Source organism: Triturus cristatus, chromosome 8, assembly GCF_964204655.1.
Source record: "Triturus cristatus chromosome 8, aTriCri1.1, whole genome shotgun sequence".
In the NCBI taxonomy this organism is placed as follows: domain Eukaryota; kingdom Metazoa; phylum Chordata; class Amphibia; order Caudata; family Salamandridae; genus Triturus; species Triturus cristatus.
The window spans coordinates 1,387,817,207-1,387,835,275 of NC_140591.1; positions in this window are offsets into that span (position 1 = coordinate 1,387,817,207).

Genomic DNA, 18,069 nt, shown 5'->3' on the forward strand with positions numbered 1-18,069 from the left:
TGCTGGATTTGGAACTCTCAAAGTGCGACTTGCATGTATCCAATTTTTCAATCCAGCACACTATACAGCAGTGGTTGTGGTCAGGATAACTTGCCTTGGCCTTCCCCACCTTGGAACCAAGCAATTCCTTCTTCTGTGGACTTTTATTCTCACCCAGTCACCTGGGCTCAGATCATGGGCTAGTTTTCTCTCAAGGGTGGTGGCATCCGCTCCAACCTGGTGAAACACAGAATGGACTGCGTCAGCCAGGCCTTTACAGTAATCCAAAATCATGTCATCAGTTATTGTCATCAATTTGTTAACTGGAACAAATACGTGTCTCATGGCTCGTCCCATGATAATTTCGTGGGGACTCAAACCTGTAGTTCTGTCTGGAGTAGATCTGATTGTCATCAAGACTAGAGGCAAGACATCAGGCCATTTCATTCCTGTGGCTAAACACATTTTCCCTATTCTGTTTTTGATCGTACCATTCATTTGTTCAACCACACCAGAAACCTCTGGTCGATAGGCACAATCTAGTTTCTGTTGTACTCCCAATGCCTCACAAATCAAACCCATGATCTCATTGTAAAAATGTCCTCCTCTGTCTGATTCAATGGTAACTGGGAACCCGTATCTTGGGATGAATTCCCTTAGCAATAGTTTGGCCACTGTGAGTCTATCATTTCGTCTTGTTGGGTAAGCCTCCACCCACCTGGAGAATAGGCAAACTAACACCAGAACATACCTCAACTTGTTATAAGGGGGCATTTCAATGAAATCTATTTGCATTCTGGTGAAAGGTCCTCCCTCTCGACCTATTGTGCCTAGGCTCACCACTGTTTTCCTTCCAGGATTGTACTGCTGACATATCAGGCATCTTTGACAGAGACTCTCTGCTATCAACCTGAATTTTGCATTGTACCAGGTCTGCTTAAAGGCCCTTATCATGGCATCCCTCCCTAGGTGCCCTTGGCCATGATACATCCGTGCCATGGTTGACATCATGCTATCAGGCATTACTGGTCTTCCATCCCGATAGACCCACACATGATCTTTCTCCCTTGGGGCACAACCTGCTTTTACCCACTGTTTCATTTCTTCATCTCCTGCCTCATCCTGCAACTGCCTCACTTCTTCCCATGTTCTCACAACGTTAGTAAACATTATGGAGCAAGAAGACATTTCCTTCTCTTTAGCCCGGTTAATTGAATATTGTTTTCGGGCACAATACTGAGCCATGTCATCTGCGTATCTGTTCCCAGTAGCGATGTAATCACTACCTTGACTATGAGCAGCACATTTCACAACAGCCAGTTCTTTTGGCAACTGTATTGCTTCAAGCAATTTTCCAACCACTTCTGCATTCTGTATAGGAGTTCCACTTGAGGTCAGGAAACCTCTCTGTAGCCAAAGTTGGCCCAAATCATGGACAACTCCAAAGCCGTACTGGCTGTCAGTTATCACAGTCACTCTCACATTCTTCCCGATTTTGCATGCCTTTGTCAGTGCCACTAGTTCTGCTACTTGAGCGGATTTAACTCCTTTCAAGTGTGATGCTTCCACAACTGCTGCAACTGTGCATATTGCATATGCTGCACTCAACAATCCTTCATCCGTTCTCAAACAAGATCCATCCACAAACATCACATAATCACTTTCTGGCAATGGTAAATCTTTTATGTCTGGTCTGGGTTTTGTGCAGAAATCAAGCACATCCAAGCAATCATGATCAACATCATCTCTTACCTCCACTCTCTCCGCATCTGGCAATAGTGTAGCTGGATTCACATTCACACATCTCTCCAAACTCACATTGGTTGCACCTAGAATGACCTTCTCATACTTAGTCAGCCGACTATGTGACATGAACTGTGTTCGGCTCCTTGTTAAAAGGATCGCCACATCATGAGGTACATACACTCTTACTGGATATCCCATCACAATTCCCTCACTTTGCTCTAGACTTCGACATGTAGCAGCTACTGCTTTCAGACATCCTGACAGACCCACCGCTACTGGATCTAGCATTGATGAGAAATATGCAACTGGTCTCCTTAATCTTCCATGTTTCTGTATTAACACCGAGAGTGCACATCCGTTTCTCTCACTGCAGTACAATTCAAACTCTTTCTCATAGTCTGGCATACCCAGAGCTGGGGCTTCACAAAGTTTGTCCTTCAATTGTCTGAATGCTGCCAATTCTTCTTTGTTCAATTCAAGGGGATCTTTAACCTCACTTTTTGTCAATTTTACTAATGGCTTGGCAATCAGGGAGAAGTTACTTATCCACTGACGACAGTAGCCAACCATCCCTAGGAACATTCTCACTTCTCTCTGGGTCATTGGGGCTCACATCCCTCTGATAATTTTGATTCTGTCTATTGTCACTTTTCTCAGCCCTTTTTCAATGTTATGTCCTAGGTATTGTACTTCCTTTTTGCAGAATTGCAATTTTGTGGGAGAAACTTTTAGTCCTCCATCTGCCATATGATTTAGCAACGCTATGGTATCTGTTTCACAAGCTTCACGCGTTTTCGATGCCACCAGTAGATCATCGATGTACTGGACCAAAACTGAATTTTCAGGCATCGTTAGACTTTCCAGAGATTTCTTCAGCAACTGATTAAATATTGAGGGGCTCTCTGTGTACCCCTGTGGGATTCGGCACCATGCCAAAATACGCTCTCCAAACCGAAATGCAAATATCGGCTGGCTGTCATGATGCAACGGAATGGAAAAGAAAGCATGACACAAATCAATTACTGTGTACCATTCTGCATCATGTGGAATCTGATACAAAATCACTGATGGATTTGGAACAATGGGACAGCATGACACAACAATTTTGTTAATTTTTCTCAAATCCTGCACTATCCTGAACTTTCCATTTGGCTTCTTCAGTCCCATTATAGGTGAGTTACATGGACTGCTCATGATTTCCCTCAACACTCCTTGTTGAATCATTTTCTCAATTAAAGGTGTCACTCCTTCAATTATTTCAGGTGTCAGTCTGTATTGTGGAATGTTTGGATAAACTACTCCTTCTTTTCATGTAATTTTTACTGGGTCTATATTTCTCACGAGGCCTACATCTTCTCCAGTAAAATCCCAGACTCCTGCTTTCACAGACTGCTTCAATTCTTTGGGTAACTCATCAGGGTTGAATACTGCATAAGTTCCTATAACTTCATGCTCTTGATTAGCTATTGTCATTTTATACAGTACAACCTCATCTGGTGTCTCAAATGCTATTCCATCTGGGGTACAGAATATAGTGCAATTCATCTTGCACAACAAATCCCTTCCTAACAAATTCACAGGACTGGTATCGCACACCACAAATCGGTGCATGTCTGTGAATTTCCCTATTTTGACCTTTACCGGTTCAGTAAGGTAGGTCCTAATCTGGGTGTTTGACACACCAACTACTTGGATTGTTTCATCCGAGAGAGGAAGATTCTTTACATCTGCTGACCTGACAGTTGATCGTGTAGCTCCTGTGTCTACTAGAAAAGTAATGCTTTCATCATTAACTTTCCCATCCACAAATGGTCCTGTCTGATCTATTTCTAGAGTTGCGCCAAGCACGCACTCTTCTTCCTCCCTTCGGCACCGTCAATAATTCTCCTCTGAATCAGCCAATATTGTGAAACAGTGCTTGCGCGTTGCGGCTTGTTTACCTGTTCTTCATTGTAGAATCCCACTTCTTTATTGTATTTTTGGGTATTTCTGCTTTGCGGTAGTGGCAGTTTTGGCACCTGATTCTGTGGATTAACAGCCTTCTGCTGTTGCGGCGGCTGGCCACCCACCTCACACTGCACCTGTGGATTCAATGATGGATTTTTATTAGTAGTACTTGGTGGATATTTACACTCAGATTTCCAATGCCCTAACCTACCACAATTGTGGCATGGGAACTTCTTTTTGGCTTCTTCTATATTACCCTTCCCCTTGCCTGGGCCATATCTTGGTTTGATTCCTGGGTTATTGGCTTGTTCTACCAGCTGAGCTTCCTGTCTTTCTGCGACTTTCACTTGTGCCCACATTGCCTATTCCTTCAGTTTTCGCTGCTTTGCCTCAATCTCATCACTAAAGTATTTGGCATGTCTCAGAATTTCATCTATCTTCTTGCTTTGCCAGTCGACCGTGTGCTGCTTGATCATTTCACTAATTTCGGGACGTAAACCATACACAAATCTGTACACAAAATGACTCAGGTCCTTTTCTCCAAGATTCTCATCTCCACACAACTGTTTGAAAGCCAGTATTAGTCTCTCATAGTAAGCATGAACTGATTCCTTCACTTCCTGATGTGTTCGATCTATTTTTACCCAATCTGTTTCTTTGGGAGGTAGTTTATTTTTCAAAAATACCATAACCTGTTCGTATTTCTTCATTACCTCGGGGTCTGGTGCTCCTGTTTTGGGGTCTCTCGGGTATTCTTTAGTTGACCAATCAATAACTATTTTGCATTCTGCCCATAAGTCTGCTGGCACTATTATATCAAGTAGGCTATTTAAATCAATCCACAGCACTTTTGACAGCTTAACAAATCTGTCCACCTGTCTGTACCACTCGACGGGCTTTTCCCGCAATCGAGGGAAGTTATTTGTAAATGACAAAATGTCCTGTCTTGTCCACGGGACATACACATATCCCCCTCCTGGAATCTCTCTCTTAGGAAACTCTGTCACTATCTTTTCCTTTCCTCTCACAGGAAATGTGGGGAAAGTTCTGTCTGATGTATCATCCCATTTTCTATATCACCTACTTTTCCATTTGTCCACATCTCCCCATTTCCTTAACACCGTGATTATATATTAATCTGCCCTATTCGTCCTGCAGTGTTCAGATTTTCAATATCCTTTTCCGTGAAGTCTACTCGGTAAGGCTCCTGTAAAGCTTTTACATTATCCATGTCAATTCCCATTTCACTTGCTATTTCTTCTAGCCTGTCATGTAAATTCTTTGCTCTCCAAGTAACACTTTTGCACAAAAACAACAGCTCCTCATCCTGGTAATTTTTCAGCTTTTCCATGGGGATTGTCCCTACTATTAATTCTTCCAACACCATGCGTAATTTAGCCACATCAATAGTTTGAGGTTCTTTCTCTTTTCCCTGCAAACTCTTCAACCATTCGCTCAATTCATCTGTAGTTATACCCACTGATTTTTCCACATTGCCTGGTTCTGTCATTCTTTGTGGTTCTAATATTTGTCCTCCTACTATTCTGTCTCTTTCTACAGAATCAGGACTATAAAACGGGTTATTTGACACATTTAGTCCACCCTCACTCATTGCATGTCTCCAAGGATTCTCCCTTGCTTTCATTTGGGGCTGTTCCGTTTGTCTATTGCTTACATACGGAACTGTTAGACCATGCTCCCTCTCTTTCTGCTTCTCAAAAATGGGCATAACTGGACCTATGGTTACAGGGACTGTAACTGCTTCTAGATTCTTTGTCAGTTCTCTTATTTTCTCTGTTAATTCTAACGTGGTTTTTGCTAATTCTTGTGAATTTTCACTTCCAGCCTTGTTTTCCATCTCTCTTTCCCTAAGGGAATTTCTCCTCTTCAGCTCTGGTGTCGTAACCTCTGTCTTAATAATTCGTAGGGTTTCCCTTACTGGAGTATCTGGGGTTGATATTTCTGATTCTTTTCTGTACGGAGGTGGGTTTTTATAAAACATATCATCTAGGACATCGTCCTCAGATTCATTTGCTCCATACCTTCTAGGTTCTACATTATGTTTCTTCTCTACACATTTCCTTCCTTCATTTTCTCCTGCAGTTCTAACGGGAAACAGTCCTTCAGTCATATTTGCGTCTCGCCACCTTCTCATTCGATCACAATGAGTTTCACAATCATTTGGCCGTCCAAACATATATCTATACCTACTACCATGTCTCTGTTTTTCTCGCTCATGCATCTCATCTTCCCACTCAGTCAATGCCTCAAACTGTGTAGGTCTCGGACGAGGATCTAATTCCATCATCCTTTCACGTAAGTTCCTTAAAATCGCCAAATTAAATGAACTATGTTCTGGAAAAGCTAAAACTCCGTCTTCCCTAGTATACTTTGCCCAATTGTCTAACCAAATGCAAGTATGGTAACCATATTTCGCAACCATGAAGGATGCGGGTGTCTTCGTCAGAGGAAGTAACTGTCCTTCCCTCGTCACAATCTCTTTGTCTTTCACGAACCACCCCTTTATTGTACTAAATAGGGATTTCTTCTTCTTTTCGGCTGAATGATAATACATCTTCCTCTCTTTCGTGAACCCTTAGGCTTTTCGTCAACTATACGGTCTCTAGTCCAATAGCAGCACGACTCTCACTTACGCACCAATCCTGGAGCATCTATGTCACTGTTACAATCCACAAATCCCAGCGCGACTCACACTAACGCACCAATCCTGGAGCGTCTACGTCACCCTGTGCTTCTCCCAATCCTTTCGCGACACACACTAACGCACCAATCAGGGCGTTTCTGCTGTTCTAACCCGCTGTCCAATCCCAGCGCGGTCTTTCTGACGTCAGCAGTCGCTGCAGAAGCTCCTGCTCCTGTCTCCTGTCTCCAGTCTACCCCTCCTTTACAAGACTACTCGGCAGACTTTGTTTCAATTTTACGATACTGTTAGTCACAACATATAAACATCTCCATTGTCTGCTTCGCTAACCACAGAATAGTAATAGACCTTTCTCACGAGAATTCTGCCTTTCCCGAGAGCAGCGCTTACCTCTGCCCTACTACAGAATCGTTACTTCCGTTGATAAAGTAGCACATCCCTCTACTTTACCCTTCTATCAAGCATCAATTAACTGTTTCTCCAGAGTTAAAACACATAGTTGGAAACGCAATGCTCCTGAGAAATAAAACCAGAGTTTCACAATTAACCCGAATGCTATTTCATTCACGCACTTTCATACAAGAAAATGTAGTTCATTCACACAGAATCCTGTCTTTTCCGAGAACAGCGAACAGTCTGTCCTACTACAGAATTATGACATACGTTAACAAAGCAGCGCTTACCTCTACTTTGTCCTTCACTCAAGCTCAGAGAACACCTACTACCTTTTCAGTGATAAGTGTTATCGGTATGCCAATTGGTTTCCTGGTACTTAAAGACCAAAATTTCACGGGTACTCTTCGCTATCATACGCACTTCTCTCACACAGAAAAATGTCTCTAATGGCAACACACGACAATGTCACCGAATCGAACCCAAACAATGCGACGCGCAACTTCAATTGTCACACGTTTTTCCCGTGTACCTACGGGCAACCACAATCCCGTCTTTCCCGAGAGCAGCGCTTCCCTCTGCCCTACTACGGAACTGTCACCGACTTCTTACATCCCAGAAGCCGTACAGACTACATAAAACTCAATACGACTTCAACATATAGTGTTAGTACACATATCAATACCAATCAATAATCAATAAGCTATATACAAGCAAAAATCATCAAACCAAAACAATAAAAACCATCATCTTGCTACCAGAAAAACTGGTGCAGTTCGGGTTCCTTAATTTCCCCCTACTTCCACGGACAGAATGATTTCTCAGTCACACACACACACACACACACACATCATACGCTGGTGGGGCCCATAACACCAACATTCATTCTATCAAACTATCCGCGCCTATAAAGAGACAATCAGTTCCGAACCACACTGATTTCCTTGATGGAAGAACCAATTTCCCTGAATCACCCTAACGATTCCTCCATCAAATGGGTCGATCGAATCATTTAGTTGTTTATTAGTTCAATGATACCTTAACATTCTAAATTAATCAATAAACATTTCAATGAAATAATCACCCGACACATTAATTCAAATAATGATTTTCTTTTATCTAATTTAAATGCAGGTTAAATCTTGATAATGCAATATCATCTTTTGTCATATTTACCTATTCTGGCTAATTGTCGTTTTCTAAGTCAGAATCCGGTCCTCAGTAAAATTGTCAAAGTTCTTGGTCTATCAAATAGAGTCACCGTCCTCTCCGTCAGCATAAGGATCTCTGATCATCGGTTCTCCGTCAACAGCTACTCCACACAACATCATACCACCTCTCTGGTCTACCAATATTTATACTAAAATTTGCATATTGAATGTTACATTTCTCATTTCACAGTACTATGATTGGCTGAATTCAAATATATCTCAGCACATCAGGAAACATTTGTAGATCTTCCCATGCAGTAAAAGTCTCAAAGCGAATTTATGGGAACGAGTAATCCGTGGTCCTAAATGTATCAGTTCGTTGAGAACAGGTCAGGTTCAACAGTTCATATTTTCAATTGCAACATTTTCTTCACGTTCAGGGGCATTGGCACCTCGCCCAGGGTAGTCTTCATGGGCATGGTCTGACAGGTCACACAAGGGACACGGTCGAAGTCAGTGCAGGCGCCTTTCTCCATAGTTCAAATGGTGAAGTAATGTACTTTAGTTAGGCTTCAGTCGGCGGCCATCTTTTGGTAGGCCAGAATAGTCAACTTAAGCAAAGAAACACAAAATCGTAATTAATACATGGAAATGATTAAAACAGTGTTATTCCCTTGCTAATACCCTTATGTGTGTGCATTTATCTAGCCATATGCAACATCCAAAGCCGTTAATGTTGGTTTATTTAAGCGCAAATCACAATAACATTACTCAAGCAACGTTTATCATTTTAATATGCAGACAAACTTAGTTCACTTATTATTTTAGCCATGCAATGCATTCCCACGTGTATTCTTTCTGTTAATAAGGTTGGTTTAGTTCTTTCACATCACACTATTAATTATTATAATTATTCATTAGTTGTTTTAATATATACATATATAAATGGATTGGGTATATAAAAAGAAAACATTTTACCCGCTCCATCAGTCATACATGTGGCCCATGGTGTACTACTACTGCTTAAGCAAATTAAATGTTTCAATCAAATATGAAGAGCCAGGCAGCGGGGCCTTCTCGAATAACAGAACAAGTCAGGAGGGGCAAAGTCCCTCCTCTCGTTCCTAAGAGCTTCACAACTTCCTGGAAGTGCTAGTGAAGAGAAGCTTGGGCTGCACCAATAATATAAGTTAAGAGCTCCAGGTTCAGGTCAGTACGTTTCATATTGTTTACTGGGAACACAGGGAGTGAACTAGAACTATCGCCCTATCTAAAGGGGCAGTGAGGGGTTGGACTCACTCACAAGGCTCCAACTGCAAGCCCTCTCTTACTTCTAGAACCCTCATCACGGAAACATCAAAACATTCAGCACTGAACCTGTTTTACTTGTTTAGAAAGTGCCTGTGTTTATATTATAGGCCTCAGGCAACCTCACCTTCCCTTTGTTTTACAATGATATAATGTTGAGTCATTTAAAAGGTCAGCTATATCTTCCTAATTGGAAAGTATGCATGTGATTTACAATAGGTAAATCAACTTTTTAATATTCTTTTCACATTTCCATGTGTGCTTCTATTTAGTTTATTATTCTCTTCAAGGCACCAATAATACGTCTGAGATCTCTACATGTAGCTTGTATGTCACAATAGACGTTTTAAATAATGTTACATGCATATATGATATATAGAGCCTGGAACGAACTCCCGATCAGCATCAGACGCTCCCCAACACTCCACGTGTTCAGGAAGGACCTGAAGACATGGCTCTTCGACTGACCCAGAGCTGATTCTCCCTGTCCCCCCCCCCCCCCCAGCGCCTTGAGACCCTCACGGGTGAGTAGCGCTGCGCGCTCTAAAAGTCACTGATTGATTGATTGATTGATTCTAAGCTATGACTTCAATGAGGAACGCTGAGATTTTGACAGCCCTTCCTATGGGAAGGAGGATGTTTTTCATTCCTGGATCATTTGTATGGGTTACTGGACACACTGGTTAGATATCCTGTAGGAAACGCTTGTGATTCATTTAGAAGAAGCTGTTCATACGACCTGAGCTTTGGTGAACCTGGCTCCCATTCAGTCTATCTACAGCAGGTTCCATCGTGGAGCCAAACACAGAGTGGCAGAGCTTTAAAATAGGGGTATGCGTAACTCGCGTAATTCCGTGTTGCGGAATTACGCAGACTTACCCAAAAATTCAGCAAGACTATGCAGAAGTATGTGAAAAGAGTGAGTCTGCATTTAGCACTCATTTCTAGCGCAAAACTTTCCAAAATGGATGCAAAATGGATGCAAGCATGCATTTTGTGCTATGAAATACCACTAAAAGCAAGAGAACATGAATCGCGAGCTCAAGCAGCTGCTCGCACTCACTAAATATGCACTTGGGAGGGACTTTCCCCCAAATTAATCCTGGCCTTTACCACAATTTTCTTAGTGCAAAATGCACCCTTGTGTCCAAAATGGACTTGAGGGTGCATTTTCTACTATGAAATAGCGTTAAATGCAACAGAATACGAATAGTGATCAATAGCTGCTGCTTGAGCGTGCTGAATATACTCTTGTGGTAAGATTTTTTTACCCAAAATTACTCTTAAAGACGTGAGCCGGCGTAATCAATTTATGATTAGTAAGTCTATATCAAGGAGTAACATGGAATTATCTCAATTATTCTGATTACAGCGCTGTTGGAAAATGGCCCTCTTTGAAGGGTCACTTCAAAACGTTTTGCCTTCCTCCTCTTTTTCTGACCTTCTTTTGTTGGCTTTAAGATTCTGAGCACTTTACCACTGCTGACCACTACTAAAGTGCATGTGCTTCTCCACTAAACAAGGTAAAATTGTTGTATACTTAATTGACCAATTAGTTTTTACCCAAAATTACTCTTAAAGACGTGAGCCAGCGTAATCAATTTATGATTAGTAAGTCTATATCAAGGAGTAACATGGAATTATCTCAATTATTCTGATTACAGCGCTGTTGGAAAATGGCCCTCTTTGAAGGGTCACTTCAAAACTTTTTGCCTTCCTCCTCTTTTTCTGACCTTCTTTTGTTGGCTTTAAGATTCTGAGCACTTTACCACTGCTGACCACTACTAAAGTGCATGTGCTTCTCCACTAAACAAGGTAAAATTGTTGTATACCTAATTGACCAATTAGTTTACTTATAAGTTCCTTGTAAAGTGGTATACCATATACTTGGGGCCTGTAACCTATATGTTACTAGTGGGCTTGCAGCAATGATTGTGCCACCCACACAAGTAGCCTTTCAAACCTGTCTCAGGCCTGCCATTGTGTACAGTTGACTGTCACTTCAACTTGGCACTTAAAACCACTTGCCAAACCTTAAACTCCCCTTTCATTACACATACGTCACCCTTAAGGTGTCCCTAGGTAGCCCATAGGGCAGGGTGCTGTGTAAATAAAAGGTAGGACATGTACTTTTATGATTTGCATGTCCTGGTAGTGACAAACATCTAAATTCGTTTTTCACTAATGTGAGGACTGATCCTCTCATAGGTTAGCATTGGGATTTCTTTAAAACACTTTTAAGCTGTAATTCCTGACCAGAAAGGAGTAGCTGCATCATGTTTTATATCTTTGGAATGGTAATCCTCTTTAATGGTAAAGTTGGATTTAACATTACTATTTTAGAAATGCCACTTTTAGAAAGTGGCTATGCCCTAGACACAAGATGTACTACTGTTGTGCACTTAAAAGAGTGTCTACCAATTTATGTTCTGATAGTAAGCTAGTTTAAACAATGTGCATACAAAAACTCAGAACGAAAAACAGCATTCCAATGTGCAATAGTCCATTAGTAAATCATCTCTGGAGTATAATTCTTTCGTCTTTTATTATACAAACGCAGGTGCTTCATAGGAAATCCATTCCACATGAATTTAAATGATGTTTAAGTAGTTCTCGCATAGATAACAGAAGTCCCAATGCATTTTGGGCGTTGAAAGATACGTGAATTTTTAACTCTTATGTCTGCCTCAGAGAAGGTAGCAGCCAATATTTAGAACCTAATGTTTTGATCAGCTGAATATGATGCATTCTTATTGTCATCATTATTTGCTTGTAGATTTCCCTGAAGAAGGGCTATTGATTATGCCAGAAATGCATTGGGATTTGTGTTATCTACACGGGAACTGCTAGTGACAATCGGTTACTTTCAGGTTGAGTTACGGGGAACCCACAGAGGGGTAAGGTGATGCGGGTCCCAGGACCAAGCCACAACACTCAGCTCAGTTTTACCTGGCTGGAGAGGCCCGGGTCTAGTGTTACCCTGACTGCCCTTGGTGCTGATGCAGGAGCTGCGGAAGAGCTGGGTTTACTGCTTAGATGGTGCTGGGGAAGGGGGTACGGATGCAAAGGGTCGACAACAGGGCCACTGCCATGGTTAGTTGAAGGTGTTGCGTGGTTCCCTCTTGTTGCAGTGTTGAGTAAAAAGGGTGGTAACTAAAATGGCGACCGACAAACCTTGGTAACTGTGAGAGAAGCAAGATGATACTTCGACATCCAGCGGTCCAGGGGAAAATGGTAGTCACCTGAAACTTGCTGAAGGTCAGGACTACATTTCCCTCAATGCACTGGACCATCTACTTTAGGGTGATCCCTCGAAGGGCCTGATGGGCAGCGATTCTTTGTTTCTGGGACGCTGTTTTTACCTGCAGTTGCAGATGACTAGTGCCACTAACCCAAGGGAGTCTGGAGTTGCCTTTGGCTCTAAAAGGTGTCCCTCTGTCTGGGGGAGCCGGTCTTTGGCCCAGGCCAAGTTGCGGTCATGCGGTTCCAGGAGGTTTGTCACCAGTACAGAGTATTCCGCCTTTGGTTTGTGCAGCTTCTGTTATCCTGTTGTGCAGCTCCAGTTGTCCCATTGTTCTTATTTGCTGTCTTCACAGATCTGAGGTTCTGGTGTCAGGGGTGTCCCTTAAATCCTATATTTAGGGGCATTAGGGGTGTGGGTGAAAGTGGCCAATGAGCTACTTGTCACAGCAGCTAATCCACCCATGAAGTGACCACATCCTGGGGGGTCACCTTTTCTACCCAGAATCCTCTTTTCTGCCATATCTAAATATGGCAGAAACCTTCCTTGGCTGTACAGACCAGGTAGCCCACCCTAATGGGGTGTAACCAGTGGCGTCACTAGAGGGGTGCGGGGGGTGCGGACCGCACCGGGTGACACCCTCAAGGGGGGTGACACCAAATGGCCGGTCAGGTCGGTGTGGTGTGGTGCACTGCAACCGTCCGTGCAAAATTTTATTGAAACCAACCAGCAGTCCAACTCCAGAAACCGAAACGAAAAGACGCACGCAACCTAATCTTCAGCAGGAGGTGCCTGTGCGCAGCGCGCACTGTCTCCTCCTCCGACGCGTCTGCGCGCCTCGGCAGTGACGTCATGTCATCACTAGAGGGGTGCAGTCGGGCGGCGTTGTTGGAGGAATCCGAATCCCGCAGCATTGGGCCCCAAGTGCGCGTGACTGTCTTGGCATCACGAGGAGGGACGAGGAGCGAAGGTGAGGAGGTCTCAGGTTGCCACACTGCCACAGCGCCACTATAATTTAATTTTATTCCAACTGCAAGGAGAGCAGCGTGGAGTCTGGTTTTTAAGGCTAACGGGCAACGGCCGCGGGCCCCCGAGTGTTGGCATCACTGATAGCCTGCTGACCCACCCTTGCGTGCCTCACCAACTGACGGGAACGCACCACCCACAGGACCTGATCTTACCCCCCTCGCCCCAGTTCGACTCACAGATAAAACTTGGCTTCTCTGGAGTAAAACAGTGCACAAGAAGTGAGGCGGCTCTGTCTTTGGGATGCAGAATTATGGAGAAAGTTAGTGAAATAATCCACTAAATGTTTTTTTAAATAGGTGCGCCTTGTAGGTTGAACGCAATCCTGGGTGCTAATTGCTCACCCCATAAATACTGACGGAGGGACGCCTGTTTTAGTCGTCAAAGAATACAACTCCCATAAGTCACTGTTTCCAACTACTAGAATCTGCACAAACTTATAGTTTAACCATTAGCTCGTGGATGCACTCACATGCTGATTGTTATCGAGCCTCCCTCGGTAACTAAATCATGTGCCCCGCTCTTCCCTGAAATGTTGGTTAACTGCGTTGATTACACAACTCTGTTTATCATTGGCATTGTTGTTAAAGTATGATACAGTATGAAAAACTATGAAGTTGGAAATCAGAGTTTTTTGTGAAAGGTTGTATTACGCGGGAGGGTAAAAGGAAAAGCATTTTACAAGAAAAGCCGAGGGCCTTTTGTGGATAGCGGATAGAGATATGAAAGAACGCATTACCTATTTTTGATCAATGCCGTACAGTTTTTTTAGCTTATTGTGAACCCCTCATGGTGACGTTGTATATTGATATTGAACCGTAATAATTAAGAGGTTGTATTACGCCACACTGCATTTTATGGTGACGCTCATCTGGTATAATGCTGCTTCTGAAAGTTGCACTGGATAGCCCCTTTGACATACAGTAATTGGCACTAAGCTTGAATGGTGTTATGCATATTATTGAATGTGGTACTTTATATTGGTGTTATGTGGGATTAATTGTGGGTAATGTTTTGATCTTTCGTTGGCAGATAGTCTTAGCATTGTACAAAAAGAGACTCCTAGTTTTAAAAACCTGCAAGCGGTGCGTAAGCACGCAGTTTGCACTTCTAGTCCTTGCTCACCAGAAGCGGTTGACAGTAACAGGTGCAGTTACTGCCAGCCTTGCTTCTGGTGAGCAAGAACTAGAAGTACAAACTGCGTTTTTACACACCGCTTGCAGGTTTTTAAAACACATAAATAAAAGGCATTGTCATTTACAATGGCAATAGCTCAAGCTCTTGCTCATGTGACTTCTGTTGCTAACTAAGCAGAATCCGAGACTACACTCTATCGTGGTGTTCCTATACACACTTTGCATTTATCACATCCTATTTCTTGGTAGTGGTGCTGTGGCGCACTCAAATTCTGCAGTGCGCACGCGCTTCCTCTTCTCTAATGCCCGGGTTCCCTCCCCCCGCCGACAAAAGCACTAAAAACACACGGGACACCGATAACAGAGGTCAAGCAAGGAAAACGAATTACAACAAAGAAATGAAGAGGAAAGGAAAGGGAAAGAAAGCAAGATGGAGGGAGAGGGAGATGGGTGGGAGGAAGAGGGAAATGAAGGGCATATGAAAATAAGTAAGGAACTGTGACAAGAAGGAAGGGTAAAAAGGATAAAAGGATGAATGCATGGGCAAATGGGCTGATGGATGTAAGGACAAAACAATATTTGCATGAGTGTGAGAAAGAAAGTGGCTGGAACGATAGGAGTCTGGATGGATGGCCGCCTGGATGGAGGTGCGGAAGGATGGACTGCTGGACTGATAAAAGGAGGGTGAATTGGTGGATGGATGAAGAAGAATGGATTGACGAATGGATGGGTAATAGGATGTATGAATGTTTGGAAGTGTGAGCGAAAGGATGGATGGATGGAAAACTAATAATGAAAGGGTGGATGGATGGAATAGTGAAAGGATTCATGAAAGTATGAAATGATGGATAGATGGATGTATACATGAAAATCTTAAAGATGAATTGAAGGGGATAATTAGGGACCTCATTACTGTTTGTTTTTATTTAAAAAATCTGCACAGGCCCAGCAAGGCACATCATTATCATGGCCATGGATGCAAGGCAACAATAAAACATGTCCAGAGAACTGGTGATTAATGATCCTGCTGGAGAGCAGTCCTTTGCCTGTTGGTAGTTTTGAAATGCAGATAAACTGTATTTTATTTGGATAGCTCAGTGGGTTACTGCCTTTGTCACAGAGATTCTTGTGTTACTTGCAGTTCAAAAGTTACAATCCTAACATAGGACAGTGGCTATGAACTGTCATCAAAGACCTGCAGACAAACATGAATGGTATAGTTAGAACTTCACTTTTTTTGTGTTACTATAAAGTTAGAAATTCCCCAGTCTTTCATTATTTTAATGTTGCTTAAAAGAGTGTGGGCCGATATACATTTTTATTAGTAAAGCCAAGCCCCAACCACTACGGTATGCTTTAAATCCTGAGTTTGTGCTTCCCCAGCCCAAACCCTCTTTAAATTTACTGCCCACCAGTATGGATGCCATGTGATTCCTACATCTTGTAATCCTCATTGGCTCATGTGACATTCCCTGTAGACGGAATTACATACTAGCGATAAAACCGGCCCTGTCATTGCCTTTCTGTTTTTATTTAATTAGCAATCAGGTCATTAGGGCAACTGTGGAACATATTTTAAAGTGCGTGCTAATTATATTTACTGCTATATTTAATGTTTTAAGTTTGAAGGTGATTTTGCTAATGTTTTTTACGGGAATAATGAAAGTAGAGCTGTATGGGGCTGGGGCCCGAAGGTCAGCTGTGAGATAAGGTACACAGGAGCGGGATGGTCAAAAAGTGGATAATCGGGCCTGGAAGTAAGTACTTGTGTTAAAACATGGCCTGTTGGATTTTGAGGGTTTGCACTTACATCCAGACATCGCTCTTACTTTCAAATAACTCTCCACATGCTCTGTATACACACAGAATTGATCTGTTGTATACTGGTGACTGTTTGCAAGTAGATATAATCTAATCTAGGGCTTGTAGGCTAGCGGACTCGGAGCGGAGGAGGTCCATGCGGTAAGTCATGAGGGGGTGACACCATGAGTTACCCGCACCGGGTGACACCAACCCTAGTGACGCCACTGGGTGTAACTAGCCTTCTGTGGGTGTACGCCCTCTGACTAACTATTTGACTGGCATATATTAAAGATAGTATTTTGACCTTCCCACTCATGGTGAGGGCACAGTCAAGTTGAAGCAGTTTGCACTGCTCCTACCATCTGAAATAGCAGGCCTGCTGTCATCTGTTTACTTGGGTGACTCAGGGTGGCACAAATAGTACTTCAGGCCCTGGAGACCTCTTTAACACTCTTGGTACCACTTTACTGGGTACTTATAAGGGGGTTAAAGTCCTTGCCATTTGGGAGTACCAAATTACTAAAATATGTTTAGGGAGAGAGCACTGGCACTAGTGCCTGGTTAGCAAGCGTCAGTGTACTTTCAGAGTCACAGACCAGCAGCTAGTTGTCTGAATGGGGCATAACATGGGGTGAAACCTGCAAAAATCCTGTTTCCTTACACCTGGCCTTTCCAGATTACCTAGAACCAGTAGGAATTATAGGAATCAGTCTGGACTACCCAGAATATCCAACAAAGCAGACAACATCACCACCTTGCTCTTGCTCAGGAATCCCAAACAATGTTAAGGACATCTTATTTTAAATGTGTTTTTATTTAACATTTCAACAAACATATTCAGAGCTGAGCAAAAAAGAAATACTTCCAGGTGAACAAAAACAATTTGAGATTATCTGTGACAGGAGACCACTGCCAAATCTTAAACAAAACTTTTCAACTAAAGAAAGGTTTTATTTTTTTTATAAACACAGACCCATTTCTTTTAATGAAAATAGGCTTCATTGAAATAAAGTTAGTGTATTTAAAAGCAATCACAGACATGGTGGCTCGTTGACCCTAGTCAGCCATCATCCGTGTGATGGCCAACAAGCAGAACGAGTTGCAATTTGTAAGCTACCTCATTTTGTATTTGTGGGGTAGGTCTGATTACGAATCATTCTGCTTCAAAATTTTACTAACCAACCTGCCAATTCTGCATCTTTATGTAATCCAACCAGATTAAAGGCTTTGCACAGAAAGAGGCCTTAAATCTTCTCAGTTTAAAGAACTGGGGTCTGTTTTTTAAAAGACCAAAGACAACTTCTAGATGGGTGGAGTGTTATATTCTTTACAGCTATTTGTGGGTTGTTTCCTTTACAAAACAACTAAGCCTGAACGCATTCTGAAGTCACAGGAAAACAGGACAATGGAGTAGGAGAGTTCCTATGACAACTATAAGATTTTTTAAATAAAAGTTTACAATTTACAGAATACAGAATTGCAGTTTAATCAGTGGCAGTCGCTAGCAGGGGAAATCTATGGGGCAGCGCTGGGGAAAAAACTAATAAAAACAAAACTTACCTTCAGCCTGACGTCTGCCGCCTTGCTGCCTCTTCAGCTCCGATGATGCTCATACAGGCTTCCAGACTCCCCTGCGCCAATCCAGATGCTACTCTCATGCTGGTATTACCCAACATG